This window comes from Cyprinus carpio, unplaced genomic scaffold, assembly GCF_018340385.1.
Source record: "Cyprinus carpio isolate SPL01 unplaced genomic scaffold, ASM1834038v1 S000006479, whole genome shotgun sequence".
In the NCBI taxonomy this organism is placed as follows: Eukaryota; Metazoa; Chordata; class Actinopteri; order Cypriniformes; family Cyprinidae; genus Cyprinus; species Cyprinus carpio.
The window spans coordinates 943,841-962,262 of NW_024879154.1; positions in this window are offsets into that span (position 1 = coordinate 943,841).

An 18,422-nucleotide genomic window follows, 5' to 3' on the forward strand; every position below is an offset into this window, starting at 1 on the left:
TAACCCTTTCTAATGGCTGTTTATATAAATATAGTTTAATATTTCCTTCAATCCTTTTTTTTTTTTTTAAGGAAATTAACATGTTTTAGTTATAGAGAATCTAAATCCCCATTCCACTGACCATTTTTCTACAACCTCTATAGCTTCCTGGATCTTTCCCACAATATATTTAACATTCCTTCCTCTCTTTCACAATGCTCCATCATCTGCATATAATGCTGTTTTAATTCCTGGATGAATTCCTTCAAACACATCATTAATCATAATATTAAATAAAACCAGACTTATAGCACTACCCTGAGGTGTTTTCTACATTCACCATCTGAGATAATGTATTACCCACTTTGACTTAAATTGATCAACCAAATAAGAAACTTATAACCCAATGATAAAATCTACCTTCAGTTCTTATTCTCTGCAACTTTAAAAACAATCCTTCTCTCCACATCATATAGTATGCCTTTTCAATATCTAAAAAGACTCCCACTAACGCCTCCTTAATTGATAACGCTTTCTTTATATCAGTTTCTAGTCTTATTAATGCATCTAACGTACAAACCCGATTCCAAAAAAGTTGGGACACTGTACAAATTGTGAATAAAAACAGAATGCAATGATTTGGAAGTTTCAAATTTCAATATTTTATTCAGAATACAACACAGATGACATATCAATTGTTTAAACTGAGAAAATGTATCATTTTAAGGGAAAAATAAGTTGATTTTAAATTTCATGGCATCAACACATCTCAAAAAAGTTGGGACAAGGCCATGTTTACCACTGTGTGGCATGCCCTCTTCTTTTTATAACAGTCTGCAAATGTCTGGGGACTGAGGAGACAAGTTGCTCCAGTTTAGGAATAGGAATGTTGTCTAATACAGGCTTCTAGTTGCTCAACTGTCTTAGGTCTTCTTTGTCGCATCTTCCTCTTTATGATGCGCCAAATGTTTTCGATGGGTGAAAGATCTGGACTGCAGGCTGGCCATTTCAGTACCCGGATCCTTCTTTTACGCAGCCATGATGTTGTAATTGATGCAGTATGTGGTCTGCATTGTCATGTTGGAAAATGCAAGGTCTTCCCTCAATATGTTGTTCTAGAACTTGGATATACCTTTCAGCATTGATGGTGCCTTTCCAGATGTGTAAGCTGCCCATGCCACACGCACTCATGCAACCCCATACCATTAGAGATGCAGGCTTCTGAACTGAGCGCTGATAACAACTTGGGTTGTCCTTGTCCTCTTTAGTCCGGATGACATTGCATCCCAGTTTTCCAAAAAGAACTTCAAATTTTGATTTGTCTGACCACAGAACAGTTTTCCACTTTGCCACAGTCCATTTTAAATGAGCCTTGGCCCAGAGAAAACGCCTGCGCTTCTGGATCATGTTTAGATATGGCTTCTTTTTTGACCTATAGAGTTTTAGCTGGCAACAGTGGATTGTGTTCACCGACAATGTTTTCTGGAAGTATTCCTGAGCCCATGTTGTGATTTCCATTACAGTAGCATTCCTGTATGTGATGCAGTGCCGATCACAGGAATTGAGTATGGTTTTCCGACCTTGACCCTTATGCACAGAGATTGTTCCAGATTCTCTGAATCTTTGGATGATATTATGCACTGTAGATGATGATAACTTCAAACTCTTTGCAATTTTTCTCTGAGAAACTCATTTCTGATATTGCTCCACTATTTTATTTTTATGCCAATTGACCTAATAAGTTGCAAAATGGTCCTCCAGCTGTTCCTTATATGTACATTTAACTTTTCCGGCCTCTTATTGCTACCTGTCCCAACTTTTTTGGAATGTGTAGCTCTCATGAAATCCAAAATGACCCAATATTTGGCATGACATTTCAAAATGTCTCACTTTCAATATTTGATATTTTATCTATATTCTATTGTGAATAAAATATAAGTTTATGAGATTTGTATATATTCCATTCCTTTTTTACTCACAATTTGTACAGTGTCCCAACTTTTTTGGAATCAAGTTTGTAGATCTACCAGGTCGAAAGCCAAATTGATAAGGTGCTATCAATAGTTTGCTTTCTAAGACATTCTGTAAACAATTAGCAATAATCTTCCATCACTTTGCATAAGTTGGATGTCAGAACAATTGGTCTAAAATTTCCAGCTTTTGAAGAATCTTTCCCTGGTTTAAGAATGATTGCAGTTGTCCTTCCATCCATATTTTATTAAAGAAATTCAATAATGCATGGATTATAAAAGTTTTTCACCTTTATTGCCCCTTCACGTGTCCACACCTCTACAACAACACATTCACTTTGAGTATCTAATATTATTTCTCTAAAAGCTATGCCCTCTTTCACGAAAGGTTCCACAACCCCGAACACTTGCTCAAATTCAGTCCTTCCTGACCGATATGTACCCAGGAATGGTAAAATTTAATTGTAAATTAAGCCAAGTCTCTTGAACGCAGATAATGTCTGGTACCACTATTAACTGATGTACAGTTTGTTTGTTTGTTTTTTAATTCTTGGCCATTCTCAATTAAACTTCGAGCATTCCATTGCAGCATTTTCATTTTGTAGTTTGACTTCTTTGACTTCCTAGACAAGTCACTTGTCCCTGTAATTCCTTCAGATTGTCCAAGTAATATTTGGATCTGCTCTACTGAAATTTCATTAATATCCAAATGTTGAGCAGCTGCAGATACTGTGATTTTCAGTTCTTTTGGATGTTTGCGCTGGGCAATTTATTACTTCTGCTACAGAAGCCAAAAAAATGATTTTGTTTACCACTAGCATGTTTCCATCCATGAGACATTTGTGAGTGCATGACTCTTAAGATTGAATTATGTTATTTCCCTTCATGTTTCTATTAACCGCATGAACTTGCTTGACCGCTTGAGCATATGTTATATTTTGTACTGTTTTGTCTCTCATTAATTTGTGCACTCTTTTTTTTTTTTTTTTTTTTTGGCCTTCACAGCCTAAATATGCTGCACTGTGTGGTCCTTCACAGTTGCAACATTTTGGGTCCATCCCCTCTCCACATTGACCATATTCATGATCTCCGCCACATTTACAGCATCTTTTTTTTCCCTTTACAAACGTCCCAGTCTTTGGCAATTGAAACATCTCATTACTGGTCTCACATATGGATGAACCATGTAGCTCATATATACAATTTTGATTTTGATTAAGTTTTTGTACTTGAAGGTTATTGCTACAGTAGTACTGGTTTCTTTCCTGACATTTCTATTGGACTGCAAACACTTCACCTCCATTTCGTTCATTATCTGTATTCTTAATACCTCGTCTCATACGGATACAGGCATCCCTGTGATCACTCCTTTAAACTGGTTAAGTTTGCCTGGTACATGACATTTAACTGTTGCACCACCTAACTCTTTGATCTTTAATGCAGACCCTTGTTGCTTTTTGCCAACACAAAAAAGGAGGATTGTTTGATAAGTAGCTTGCTGATTTAATGTTACCAATCAACTTTTTGATTATTTTCGTAAATCTTATCGGATTGTTGATGTTTTTCGATCAGTCCAAAATATGTGACAATTTTCTTTTGTATTCCACCTCCACTTTCCTCACCTTAATTCCTCCAACCTCTATATTGTTTGTCTCTGACTCGGACTCTCTATTATTCCATTTGTTTAAAATCTGAGACCATCCCTCACTTCCAGTTACTGAAGAATCATCTTCTTCATCCATGCTACCTGCATCCATCCTCTCCAGTCTCAGCACAGTTGATGCTAACACGCCAAACCCTGCTGAGCGTTTCCATCGTCACCAGCAGCAGCTGTTAGGAGTGAGAGGCTGCGTCCGAAATGGCATACTTCCCCTACTATATAGTATGGAAAAAGCAGTAGGTGAGTGAATGAGTATGTTTGAATCCTCTGTGTTCATAAAGGAGTAGGCGAGAATTGTACTAATTCTCGCGAGATTCGGACGTACGTATACTTAATTTGCATTCTAATATGCCTACTCACCTACTATATTGTAGGGAAAAAGAGTATGTGAAGAAAGAAGTATGTTCGAAAACCGCTGTATTCATAAAACAGTAGGCGAGAAATCCCCGGATGTCCTACTGCTTCAGCCCAGATTCTGGAGTGTTCATTGATGGACACTTTTCAATCCCAGGATGCCACACGAGAGGATACGTCATCATCGAACGTGAAGGAGAGCAGCGGTGGCGTGTGTTTTGGAGTGTTAGTATTTTGAAACTTTTAAATGGTTTGATGTGTTAAAATCACATTTGTTGAGCTACTACTGTAAACTGTTGATTTGTTAAGGTGTAAAGACCCTAGCTATTAACGTTACAGTACATTTGTAAAAAAAAAAAAATTCTGTAAATTTTTTTTTTTTTTTTTTATGTATAACGAACAGCGGAGCTCCAGTAAGCATACTGTATGTACATCTCCAAAGTGGATTTACATAAACCATATACATCTCAAAGACAATTAAATGTCTATTTAATGAGACAGGAAAATGTTCTAAGAGAATTGCAGATGAGCAAATCAAACAACATGAACAGACATATGACTGAGAGATGTGTGTGTGCTATTATGTAGAATTCACTGTCAACACTGCTTTAAATGAATGAAAGTAATGTAAATAAATACATCTACATAGAGTAAACATAAGTTATCTATTTCATTTGACCATTAGTATTGTTGATAAATTGAGGAACATTTGTGTTGGGTAAAAAGTGAGTGAACACATCAGCATCTACCTCAACATGTAAATGCAGTATATCACAGATAAATCACAGAGGAGACTGACTCTTGTCTGGATGTTACAGGGACAGATGAGACACATGTGTGTTTATCTGCTGAAGAGAGACTGATGAAGGAATGCTGTCATCAAAGACTCTCAGTGAGTACACTACAGTCATCAATACAACATCTTTTAAATCTTACATTGTAGTTTATTTTAATTATTGTAATTTCAAACAGAGTTATTACAGCACTTTTCTGATTCTTGATTGCTGTTTATTTGATGCAGATCTTTTGTGATTGAGCAGGTAACAGCAGGATTTGTGGAAAAAGTAAAACCTGAAACCAAAATATAAAGTAAGATCATTCTGTTACTTCTAATACAGAAATGAAATGACACTGTGCTGTTAAAATGACTGCTTTTGTTTTGTGTTTGTGCATCTTTGCATGATTTTTTTTGTATTGTGTTTGTTTTGTTTTTTTAGGGTTGTGAAGTGTGAAGCAGCATCCTGGAAATGGTCCAGTGTCATGGGTAAGATGCTCCATCACTCCACCTGCTCTTGTTTTCTCATCAGGCCCGGATGCTGCTGTGGTCTCTTTCATCCTCAGTGAGCCCAGTGCCAGAGAGAGCATCCTAGAGAAAGACCAAAAGACACTGAGGATGTGATTTTGGTCAAGTTTGTTATGCTGGTTTTCTGTTCATACAACATCAGTCAATAAAACCTGAGTTTTCAGAAAAGCATCATCAAATAATGTCATGAAGAATCTGAGCTATGCAAGCAATGCAATATCGCGTTCATTATCGCAGATGAATTGCCTTCGATAATGAACGCGATATTGTGTAGCTTGTCAGTGAACTACGGCTCTGTCTATTAAATGCCGCTCCATTTGAAAGCAGGTGATGGGCAATTTAGCGGTAATCAGGGAACTGGCTTTACTGACGAAATGTGCGTGACAATCACATGCAATAAATTGCCCAGCCCTAACACAAGGATTGAAAAGAATAGTGGCAAGTAAATAATGACTGAATTTATAATGTTTAGATGACTAACCCCTTAAAGCACCAAATAGAAACTGTATGAAATATATGCATGCATTAATATTATAGTAGTACCTTTTTTAAGCATTTATTGAGCGTTTGTGCCCAAGACACAAATAAGCATTTACAAAAATCACATGTACATGTATTAATTTGGGCAGAGACTTTTTATCTGAAGTGACTTACAGTGCTCTTATTACAGGGACCTCAATCCCTTTGGAGCCACCTGGAGCAAAGACGCACCGGTGGAGACGACTGCAGAGACTGATCCAGTAACCTTCTGCTGACCAGTCCAGTTCACTACACCACAAAAGTAATGAAGCTTTATCAAATTAGCATGCAATTGTAAAAATATTAAATTAAATTTAGCAATAAATAGAATGCTGACAACATGAGATATAAAGTGTTTTACTCTGTGTAAATGTTTTACAGGTAGTGTGGTGCTCATGGAGAGCAGCACACAGATGTTTGGAGCAGACACAGCAGCAGTCAGATTGTCCCACACATGTTCTCCTGATCTTGATTCAGGGTTGTGTGTTTTAGGATCTTCATCATGGTCTTCCTGATCCTCTCTGTGCACTCAGACAAGGACAGCCTCGATGTCCCTCGCTCTCATCCCTGATCAGATTCAGTCTGACTGCAGCAGTGAGGGACGTGATGGACGGATGTGGATTCACCGTCTGTAAACTTTCAAAAACAGAACAATGTTTTGAAAAAAAACTTTGTTTCAAAAAATACAGATAGTAGATATTAAACCTGTCGCAGTCAGTCATATCTGTGAAGTTGTTGCACTTGTTTATGACGTCATAGGTCACATGATCACGTAAACCATGGCGGATCGCATTCATACTCAACGAGATTTGGCTTTAGAGTATGTACTCTTTTAGCGCTCGTTAAGTACTTACTGAAATTAAGTACCTACTCATTGAGTATGTGATTTCGGACGCAGCCAGAGAGTCCTCGGATGTTCTTCTTGTTGTTCTTCTTCTTGGTTTTAATGGCGGTTTGGCATACAATGTCAAGGTGCATTACCGCCTCCTGCTGGTTATGAGTGTTGGCCAAGATCGCATAACCCTTTTCCTAATACCTCCTAAAAACCTATATTCTTTTAAAAGTCTTCTAAATCAGTCATTTACAGATATAACATTAAAAATCAATACATTTCAGCATTCATCTTATTTTTTTTTCAAATGAAAAAACATATTCTCCTTTCACTATTATATTTAGGACATTTAATTATATATGTGTTCCACAGTTTCCTTTTGATTAATGTTCACATTTTCCTGTCTGATGTTTCTTGTTTTTTTTTCTTGTTTTTTTTTTCTTCTTCTTTTAAGGTTTTATTGATGGTTGACAAACAACGAAAATGGTGAATTACCCACCACTGACAGGCATGGAGTGTGGATCAGCTTTCCCTTGTCTTCTTATATCATCTCACAAATTAGTTTTATGTATCTTTGGTTCTCTATTTTATATCTTCTCACAAATTGGTTATTTTATGATACTGAAGCAGAAAACTACAACAATTATTTCCTGAATTGTTTTGTAGAATATCAACTCGATTAAAATGCATTTATATCTGTAAGATTGCACCCTGCTAACACACGGCATATAGTTACGTAATGTATTGATACTTTTGGTAATTTCATGACTTACTGGCAACGTAACTGCAACATCGCATGGGCGTAATTTCATTACCATCATTTACACATTTTTCATATGCTCTTATTACTAAACAATTGCTATTTTAAAAGTGTAATTAGACGCAAGATTTAAATTTCCCTTAAATTAATGTGTTTTTTTTTTAGCCAATTTAGAACTTGGACTAGTTCTTTTAATGTAAGTGACGTGACATACAGCGCGTGCCTCCACAACTGACATGTGACAGACCGTGTGCACAGTATAATGTTGACAGAAAAGGAAAATTATTTATTCTGAGTCATGAAACTTTTTATTTCGTAACGAGTTGTGCAGGGGCCGGCCCTAACCAATTTGGTGCCATAGGCAAGATTTTAGTTGGTGGTGCCCCCTTGCATCACAGCCAATTCCACCACCGATTATTCACACAGAAACTGCATAGCTGACATACAACAAATTACTTGTGAAATAAATAAGACGTTTGCACAATAAATAAATAAAAAAATAAATAAACTGACATTAACTCAACTAGCTATTTAAATTATAGATTTTTTTATTGTTCAAAGGCAGCTACAATACCAATACTATATTTAAAATTTTTTTTTATTTTTTTATTTCAGACATTCATAAATTTAGGGATGCGCTGATCTTAACTTTTTCATACGGCAGAAATCTAATGGATTTAATAATGTATGTTATTTAAAGCAAAAGACAAGAAAGAATGAAAATATGAGTGCATGAAGAATATGGTTAGTGGCTTTATTAACCTATATTTTTATCAAAATTAGACTGTATAATTTCAAAACCTGAAGCAACATAGAATGGTCTGACTTTAGCTTTGTGAAATTAGGCTACATAAAACAACAACAGCAAATGGCCTGAATGAAAATGCAAATTCACTCTCTGACAGCAGGTGGCGCTTAGGGAACAGCATGATACATTGTTTTTGTTCCCCCTTGGATTATGCTGTAAACACTAGCTGCATTACACACCTTGGCGGCCATATTAAAGGAAAATGCCATCTAAACTGTTTCTTAAGAAAGTCAGTTCCCCTCAGACATACAGTAGGTGGCCATCCAAAACGTTGGTTCTACCCCCCGCCCGCCGCCCGCGTCGGCAAAGTTGCATTTGCAGCTTTTGACCACTGAGTGGCGCTTTAATCCACAAGTTTTCAAACAAGTGCATCAAAGCACATTTTCCGCAGAATAGACGTCAGCTTTGCCTCACCGATGTGTTATATTTGACTGCAGTCGGGGAAAATGAAAGGAAAACACTTTAGGCTAGTTAAAATATTTAATATTTGCAGATGAAAGTTTAGTCCTTATGAAGATATGTGCGTTTCTTAGAACGAATTCAAGCAGGATAAATGTCAAGCCTATGAGCCTGTGCTTATATTTTCTCTACACCATATTTTTTAGATTGACATTTAAATAGTGTGCAGTATTATTTATATAATATGAATTGTGTGTTATATATTCAAAAGAAATTGTGGTTTACTTTTGCATTGGAGCATTAAAGAGTGGTAGCCTATTGTGAGCTAGTGCTTGCGTGTTTTTGAATAAATTATTTTCTTTATTTTAGTAAAACGTGAGGGACTGTATAATTTCGCTCCCCTCCCGTTATTTAGGCCTAATTTAAAACAAGAAACGAATAAATTAAAACCTGCTCGATTTAGCTAAATCCATTGAAACTCTAAAGAATGGGACTGATTAATAAAACGTCCTCACGTACTTAAGTTCTCTCATTTATAATCAACAAAATGCACATGATGTAAAAAAGACCTTCATTAATTGACAACTTCAGTCTTCATTACTTGCTTTCATGTAATTTAAGTAAAGTAACAATAATAAATAAATGAAAATAAATAAATTGCAGCCGCATTTAAATGCAGGTTTGTACAATATCTGTAAAAATGTCAGAGTGCAAGATTTGCTCGGCGCGCTATGATGCTGAGTGCACGTGCAGCATTTATTCTTATTTGTCTACATTTTATCTTCATTACAAATCTTGTTTGGTTTTATTTTGGATAATTGCATGTATAAAAAAATAAGATTTACTTTGTAATGCATATGCAAAATGTGTGTTTGTGCGAAAATTATTAATGCGCATGACAGGGAGGCGCCCTCTCGATCACGTGATTTATATTCCCTAATAATGAAATTACTGAAAATCTGGGTGTCTCACATACATGAGAAATATATACAGAAAGCTTGAAATGTCTTTTAAACGAATCAATTCAAAACGAAAGCATTATGTAATCTGTGAAGGTGCATTTCTCTTCTAAAGACGCGTCATGTGGAGAGAGCCAGCACTGTGAATTTCATCTTGCAGCCGACAAGAAAACATTTGTTTATTAATAAATAATTAAAATGTCTCCTTTTTTTTCACAATTATTAGGCTACTTCTGCCTGTGCGTTCACAATTATTAGATGCATGTTCTTGAGCGCGGAATATATTAAGGCTCATTATGGATTTTAGATGTACATTTAATATAAACCTGCGATTGGTTGAATAATGACAAATGAACGACTAGTAACTAGAAAAATCTTTACGTGGGGACAGACCTATTAAATACCCTCAGCTATCGACATCCCTGTTAAAGTTTGTTTTAAAACATTTTAAACCGCGTTTGTATAAATTCTGCTTTCAGAACGGTCTGTAACGGAGAGATGCCCTTAACAATGATTTTCCCTCTGAAACACAAAAAACGAAATTTAAATAAATTGATATTTTTATGTTTTGAGAATGGCCAGCCCTTCTCTGCAGATATTGTGCTTCTGGTTTGTTGCATTTTAAATCAACATAAAGTCAACAAAATATAATGTCTCCCCAAAACTCTGGTGTTTTTTGTCACCTATAAAACACTGTTCATAGACGGATACTTTACTGATGTCTGGACTCTGTTTGGGCTTTAAGACCAAGCGGAATCCTCCTTTCAGCTGCTTCACAGCGCGCGCAGCTCTAACTGACCCAGCTTCAACCGGCCACGGTTTGATGTTTTCAATAAAATCAGTTTGAGCGAATACAACGCATTGATCATGAGCCCAACATTTAGCAAGGCAGGAAAACATTCAGTCTACCTGAAGAAAGACGTATTTCATTGAGCTAATGCTGTTAAAGCTAGCGAGAAGTCTACATTTACATCTGCAAGACGTGTTTCTACATTTACGTGTAGGCTATATGATCTGTCTTAAAACTTGGATTTTCTCATTTATATTGAAGTTGAAAAATCCAAACACCAGAAGCAACCTCACTCTCAGTTTCTTTCATTTAAAAGTATGCAGTTTTATTTATTCACAGGCTATATGGTTGAAATAATATTTTAGTTTGGTGAAACTTTACAGTGCCATTGTTTAAAAAAAAGACCTTCAGTTGTCATGCTTTGAAAATCCCATGCCATTTGTAATTTCACTTGCGTATTTTCACCTCTAAATTACTACCCCATGTCTATAAATGCTAAAATTTCATCAGGCCGATGGCGTTTTTTAATGACATTATTTATTTTTATGTTTTCGACATACTTGATCCTACATAATGGGTGAATCACAAACACAACTATGAACTTTTTAAACTGCTGCAGAAAAAATATAGGCTATATTATTGTACATTATACAAAATATTTGGATCGTCCCTTAGTATGTCCCTTATTTTATTAAAGAAAAAAGACTTATTTTCTTCAAGAATAAACATATACTTAATAAATAATAAAAGAAAAGAACCTCTATTAGCCCTTATTTGTAGGTTGTAAGAGATATGCGAGCGATTAATAGATTTTAAAATAGAAAAAACGAGGGGTGCTTGGTTTCAGAAAACTAAAACAGCATCCTGGTAAAAAATGCTATGATGAAAAAGCCATGCTAAACTTATTAATTCATAGAAAAATTTTAAGCAATTAAAACATTTTATACTAGATTCTAACTTGAATTTCAATACTATTAAATGACTTTAAAATCTCAAGGAGTTTATAAGTTGAAACAGGAACATGTCACAGTGCATGTTAAAGATGTCCTAAAATGAACTTGTTTCTTATATTTATCTGAAGACCTTGATTGCATGTTAGCATACAACTAAGGCTATATTTGATTTGTTCTTTCTTTTCTTTTTTTATGAAGATGCCTGTAGTACTGTGACAGCAACCTTCTATTTCAAACATTTTTGAAACCGTCCATAGATGAGCAACGCGAGAGGCAGATCTGAAGTTATCTTTGTTATTTTTTTCTTTTTTTGTCTCCGAAGTATGTGCTGCACAAAGTCATGTGTAGATGCAAGTGAAAATAGCTGGTAAAAACATACACGAAAACACGAAAAAACACATAACATTAAGTTTGTAGAGAGCGTTCGCATTGTTATTACATTCAAACTAAATGACGTAACGGTCAGGGCCGATGGCCTTAGATGCTACTATGAGGCTTAATTGATTCACAGATGAACAGGATTATTGTTCTTAGCATTTCTCCTTTCACTTTACAACAAATCCTTTAAATTCAACAATTTATCAGAACAGAACAAGAATTACAAAGTATATAATTCTAATGGATAAATATAATTGCAAGTATATAATAATATAGGCTTATATACAAAACAAAAAAAGAATAATAATAATTAAAAATAATTTAAAGCGATAGGCTTACATAAGGTAAGGTTGCGGCTTATCGCTCTCTCATTCCGGGACAAATCCAAACATGTTGCCCATTTGAAGCTTAAACTCCTTATTCATGAGGTCACAATAGGTTTTTTTTTCTGACTTTGGATTCACACGTTGTTTCAGTATCTACGCAAAAAAAAAAAAAAAATAATAATAATAATAATAAAAAAAAAAATCATAATGAGCACAAAATATGCCAAAGTGGACCGCTGCTCGCTTGCCTGGTGGCTCGGGAGTGAAACGACTGCTGTTTCCAATGAATATTGTGTCGCGTAGATGCAACCAGCGGCGATCAAAGTCACAATTCACAATTTTTAGACCACACAGTAAAGGCATAATTCCAAAAATGCCAAGTTGTTAGACAATTTGGAAAAAAAAAAAAGAATAAAACAGAGTGAATAAGAACTTCTTTGTAAATGCTGGACCGTTCTCTTTCGCTCTGGCAAATGGAACCTAAGATTATTATAATTATTTATTTTTTTTTAACCAAAATGAAACCGAAAATGAAAACATTTAGCTTTTAAATCCATATTATGTATGTATTATGTATGTATGTAATGACTGTTTATTAACAATAGCCGTGAGTAAGAGCCTTTGTATAAAGGTCTTTCTGTTAAATTTTTGATGAGTACACTGTTAGCCTAAGACTACCCTATTTTTTTGAATGCTTTTAAGAATGTTTATAATGTATATTATAATGTTATTGTTATTTAACGTCTTCCTTTCATTTTACAATTACATTCAGTTCGCATCCGTACCTTTGTGCCACCTGCGGTGGTAGTATAGCGAATGACTTTAACCCACGCGACTGACTTGCACGTTAACGCCGCGGCCTGCGGCGGTATTACCCATTTTGGTTTGTCTACTACTGTCGCCAGAAGAATATTCCTGGGGGATTTGAAGTCTCCCCCTCCCTTGCCTCACAGGTGCTTTGGGCCAAATGCCTGCTTTCCCTCTTTTTACATCGATGTACACACATACGAGTCCGCGTCAATAGTTGTGGAACTCCAGTAAGTAAGACTGTCAAAGGCTGATTTCAATTCACTGTAAACCATTGGATGAAGTGATTATTTTCTCTTTAATACAGATATTTGATGGCACATGTATTTTTTGATGAGTAGGCTATGCGAGCTAATAAGATACCGGCTTGACGAAAAGGTTGCCAGATCTTTTTTTTTTTTTTTTTTACAACAAACTCTCCCAGGTGCTACCCTAACTAGCCAAAAGGACTAGGGCAAACAGGTGGTATAAATTAGCCCCATTCCAAGGAAAACCGTGTGACTTTGGCAACACTGTGACGGATACAATGGACACGAGCGCTGTCTCAGCGCGACCACAACAGCTTGACGTTGTCTGATTTTTGGGCATGGTCTCCTGCTACACAATAGTAGAAAGGCTTTCCTTTGTTTATACTATTCTTACTAAGTACGGTTTTAGCTGTATTATTGCTCTTGAGAAATTTTATGTTTATTGTACACCCCCCCCCCACACACCCCAACCATTAGACAATGTTTAGAAATTTATGCCCTGCCCTCAGAAATACATTCATACTTTGTGTAATTTGTACAAAGAGCTTGCTCTGCCTGTTACTGATTTTCTTCTCTTTGTGTCCCTCTGGCCTCTTTCGTTTTACGGGCTTCTGAAGCTAAAACAAAAAACCTGTCTGGGTCCGATTTATGGCCCGATAGTGTTTGTTTTAACAGACTCTAAAATAAAACAAAAACACTGTCTGGTTCCAAGTTATGGCCAATAGTCGTCGTAATGACATCTCTGCTCAAATTCAAATATTAAACTGCTTTTATTTTGGTGGTTTGCCAGCAAATAAATACATCGCTACTGCAATGTTTCAGAGTGTCATATGGGTTGCACTCATTTCCTTTTTACAATGCAGTCATTTAGCCAGAACACTTCTCTCCAAAGCAACTTACAAATGAGGGACAATAAAAGCAGTCAAAAACTAAGCAAGATCAGCAATATAAAAATGCAAATGACAAAGTCGTCCGTTTAGGCCTACTTGCCCATTACACGTAGGCAAGGTATACATACATACTATATATATATATATATATATATATATATATATATATATATATATATATATATATACCTGATCCAGATCCTGATCCAGCTGATCCCAGGAAAGAGCAACACACAACAGTCCTTGTCCCAACCACACATCATTATTTCTGTGTTACAGACCTTTAGATAACAGAAGTACTAGGATAAAAAGTATATAGTTTTGGGAATAACATTTATTCTTTTTACAGTAGCGATCAAAACGAAAGTATCTTAACACGATGTAAGTAATTGTAACGTCAAACAATATGGCACCAAACTTCCTGTTTAAAAAAAAGTATTTGTCATTGAAAGGTCTTGAGACAACTGACTCCATTTAATAATAAACTCCATGTAATACATTTGTTTTTTTTTAAAAAGACTTTTATTTTGTTTTAGTTTTCTAATCTTTTTTTTTTTTTTTTTTTTTTGAATCATGAGGATCGTGATCTCCCAATTTATGAGCCTATATATATATATATATATATAGAGATAAAATCGAATATAATAATAGAATAAATAATAATAGAATAAAACTTCTATTTTAATGAATTATATGCAGCAATAAACAACATGTAAACTAGAGCTGCAAGATTCTGGATAAATTGAGAATCAATGTTTATATATATATATATTATATAATATATATATAACATTATTCTCAATTTATCCAGAGTCTTCAGCTCTAGTTTCATGTTGTTTTATATGCTGCATATATTCATTAAAATAGAATTTTTATTACATAAAGAAATACAAGTTGATTTTCAAAATGCATATACATTTTTTGCATTTTTGTGTGTTTTTTTTCAGTTGCATAAAAGCTTATGTTTTTCCCTATAGATATAAATTTATATATATATATATATATATATATATATATATATATATATATATATATATATATATATATATATATATATATCTATATAGATATATATATATATATAAAGCCTGAATGCGCTGTAAGTTTGCTTTGGATAAAAATGGTCAAGTCAGCTTTATTGTCAAGCCCTTCCACATGTACAGTACAATACATACAGAGAATTGAAATTGCGTTACTCTCAGACCCTTGGTGCGCATACAAATAACACTAACAGTAGAACATTAAATACAGATAATAAAATATAAAGTACAACTATACAACTTACCACACATAGTCATGTAAAAAGAAAGATGAAGTAAAGCAGCACATGGCAGGAAAGTGCAAACCAAAGTGGACAGTGGGCAGACATAATGGTTGTATGCAAAAGAGCTTATTTAGTCTGATTAAAGTGTCAAAAATCTCAGAGAGCAGTTCTTTATTTAAACTTGACAGAAGAGGTAACTGAATGAGGTAAGTTAACCTGGTGAATGAGGTAGTGAGCAGGACCATGCTGTGACAAAGTGTCTGGTTCAGGTTTGCCTAGGTTTGTGTGTTTAATGGGAGCTGGTGGTGGGGGCTGGGTTCATTCATGTTTTCATGTGTGGGTCTCTTGGGGAAAAAGGGAGGGTGGGGGCAAGGTCGGGAGTGGAGTTCATTCACAGCTTCCTGACAGGCTGAAGAAGCTAGTGTGTATGGTGAGTGGTATCACCTGCGATGCCGATACTGGCTTTTTAACGGGTGAGACGGGTTTCCCTACACCTGTCCTGGAGGGAGATACCAACGATCTTCTCAGCTGCTCTTCACTATGGCGTTGAAGTGGACTTGCGGCAGGGACGCGTTGCAGGCGCCATACCAACACAAATGATGCAGCTATTCAGGAGGTGCTCGGAGGGGGCCTCTGTAGGAGGTTGCACATGATGGGGGCCGGGGCTCGGGCTCTTTCGCAGTTGGCTGAGGAAGTAGAGACGCTGCGTTTGGATTTCTTCTTGGCCAGTGCTGCCGTGTTGTTCGGTTCCACAGAGAGTGTCCTCTGAGAGGTGCCAAACCGCCATGAACTTGGTTCGCGAGGGGGCTGCCGGACTCGCTCCACAGGCGCACCGTTGTATGGACAGAGGAGCATTCTGAGAATGCCCTCTGCCTGAATTCAACAACAATCTCCTAACTCTTATCCACTTTCAGAGAGAGCTCCCCTCACTCCTGTAGTTTGTCTCATTTCTGTTGCTAATGAGACCCACCTCACAGTCGCGTGTCATCAGCAAACTTAAGAAAGAGGTTGGAGTTTGTGCGGAAGGTGTGTGCAGCTCGCGGGTCAGAGCAGAGTGAAGAGGGGAGGGGGGCTCAGCACACATCCTGTGTCTAAGCTAAAATGCATAAATGTGAAATGTAAATGTGAAATATAAATACACACACACACTCAGCTGCTCAGATTGAGTTGGGCAGGTCATTCCATCCAGGAGGGAACAAGTTAATGAAAAAGTCAGTGACCAAGTGATTATGTGCCTCTTTGAAGTTTGGCACATATATGCCATTCACTTGCATTTGAACACATTACCGCTTCACTCTGAGAACCTGTGACGCATAGATATTTTATTTATTATTTACGTCCCACAGCCTTCGAAAGATACATGACTATGGCAATTAAGCCAGAATTCGATATCGCATTATGTGTCGATATATAGTGCCAATTAAAAATAATGTTATTAAAAAAATAAAAAATAAAAAATAAACTCTTTTTTTTTGGGGCGCCCCTAGCATTTGCCTACTTTCGCCTATGTGACAGGGCCGGCTCTGGAGTTATGAAGATTAACATTGATAATGACACTACCCGGCTACCACCATCTCATCCCACTGGAGAACCGAATCCGTTCAGCTTGATTTTCTGAGGCACTTTTTTTTTACTTCAACTGTTCTGACAGAAAAAATCTATTTATAAGCAATATAGTAATACAATGTACTAAAATAAAGCACTAGACTCTGGAAGACATTAAACACACCCCTTTTTTAGTAACTGGTGGCCGTTGGAGAGTTACCCATGGCAACCGGGAACCCACAAGCTGCTGGTAGGATGGCGTCTGCCATTTTCTTTCGTTTTTCATCAGTGTATAGTCACAAAATTCCACAACTGCATCAGGCGGGTGAAGAGCCATTACCCACTGTCTACTTTTAGTACTTTTTGTTTAAATTATACTTCTGTGATTATGGTATATTTTCCTTAATTACTTTGAAATGGCCGGATAGTCAAATTGACACCTAGCATTAGTATATTTGTTTAGTCCAATGCTGAGCACAGAAATTCCTGAATGCTTCATTCATATTTTGCTGTATTTCCCTTTTTTGTTTTTTTTCCTTCATCATTTGGGAGTTTTCTTTATTGTTCGAATTGTTCATTTTAAGAAATAATGACCAGAATTCCTTTTGTTTTGTAATTCATCATTCACAGATCCGATTTCCTCTCTGGAACCCGCGTTCTGTCTTTGCGCTTGCAAATTCTGTTGTGTAAAATGACAATCCGTCATGGCACGAGCGCAACTGAGTCTTGGTAAAGGGACATGGGAGATGAGACTCTGATTGGGTTTTATATTGCACGCTATTTCAAAAACACACCCTATTACCTATTAAGAGAATAGGGACAACCCGTTATTTGTGACCGGGCAAGTGCCTGGACACGCCCAACTGTTTTTCCCTGTCCCATCATTAACTAGCAAAAGTGTGATCTTCGGACATGCTCCCTGAGTGCACCTCTTGCCGTGGCGCTTTTAGACCCCATAAAAGCTTTATATCATTAAAATAGGCAATCACATACCTTTCAAATGAGACCACCTGTTATCAGTAGTCCTAAAGCAATTTTTTTATATCATTATTAATCCTAGAGAGTTCCAGTCAAAAAAAAAATAGTACTGCATTGGATTTTTGACTGATTTTGAGCTTCTAAAAACCTCACACTTCGTACAAAAATCCAATTAACAAATTATTGCAAGAAGGGGCAAAACTACTTTACATGTGACGCTAATTTTTATAGTTTGGGCTATAGTTGTGGAGCATATTTATTAAGTCTACACAAATATATTTGAAAAACCTATTGAAACAAACTGGTTATTTTCACATCCGTCAACAATTATCTATGCTACTGTTGACTAAACTAATAAAAACTAATCCAGCCCAGCTTTGAGATCATTCTGCACGTGCACGAGCCTGAGTGACTTTGCAGGAGACAGCGCCATCTTAACAAGTTCACGAGTCAGGTAAGTGCCACTAAATAAATGTTATTTTTTAGACTAAATTTATAGACAAAAACATACAGCATATACAATGTTTTGAGTGGATATTTAGAAGTGTTTTATAAGTCATGTGTCCGAAGAAAAATGAATATTCAGGGATATGTTAAATGTGTGTCAAGTTCACGCTTCAGGTAAGAGGAACTGAATTTGTACTTAGACTGAATTTATCAATACTTGTATATTTAAAGAAGGTGTAAACATATATTTAAA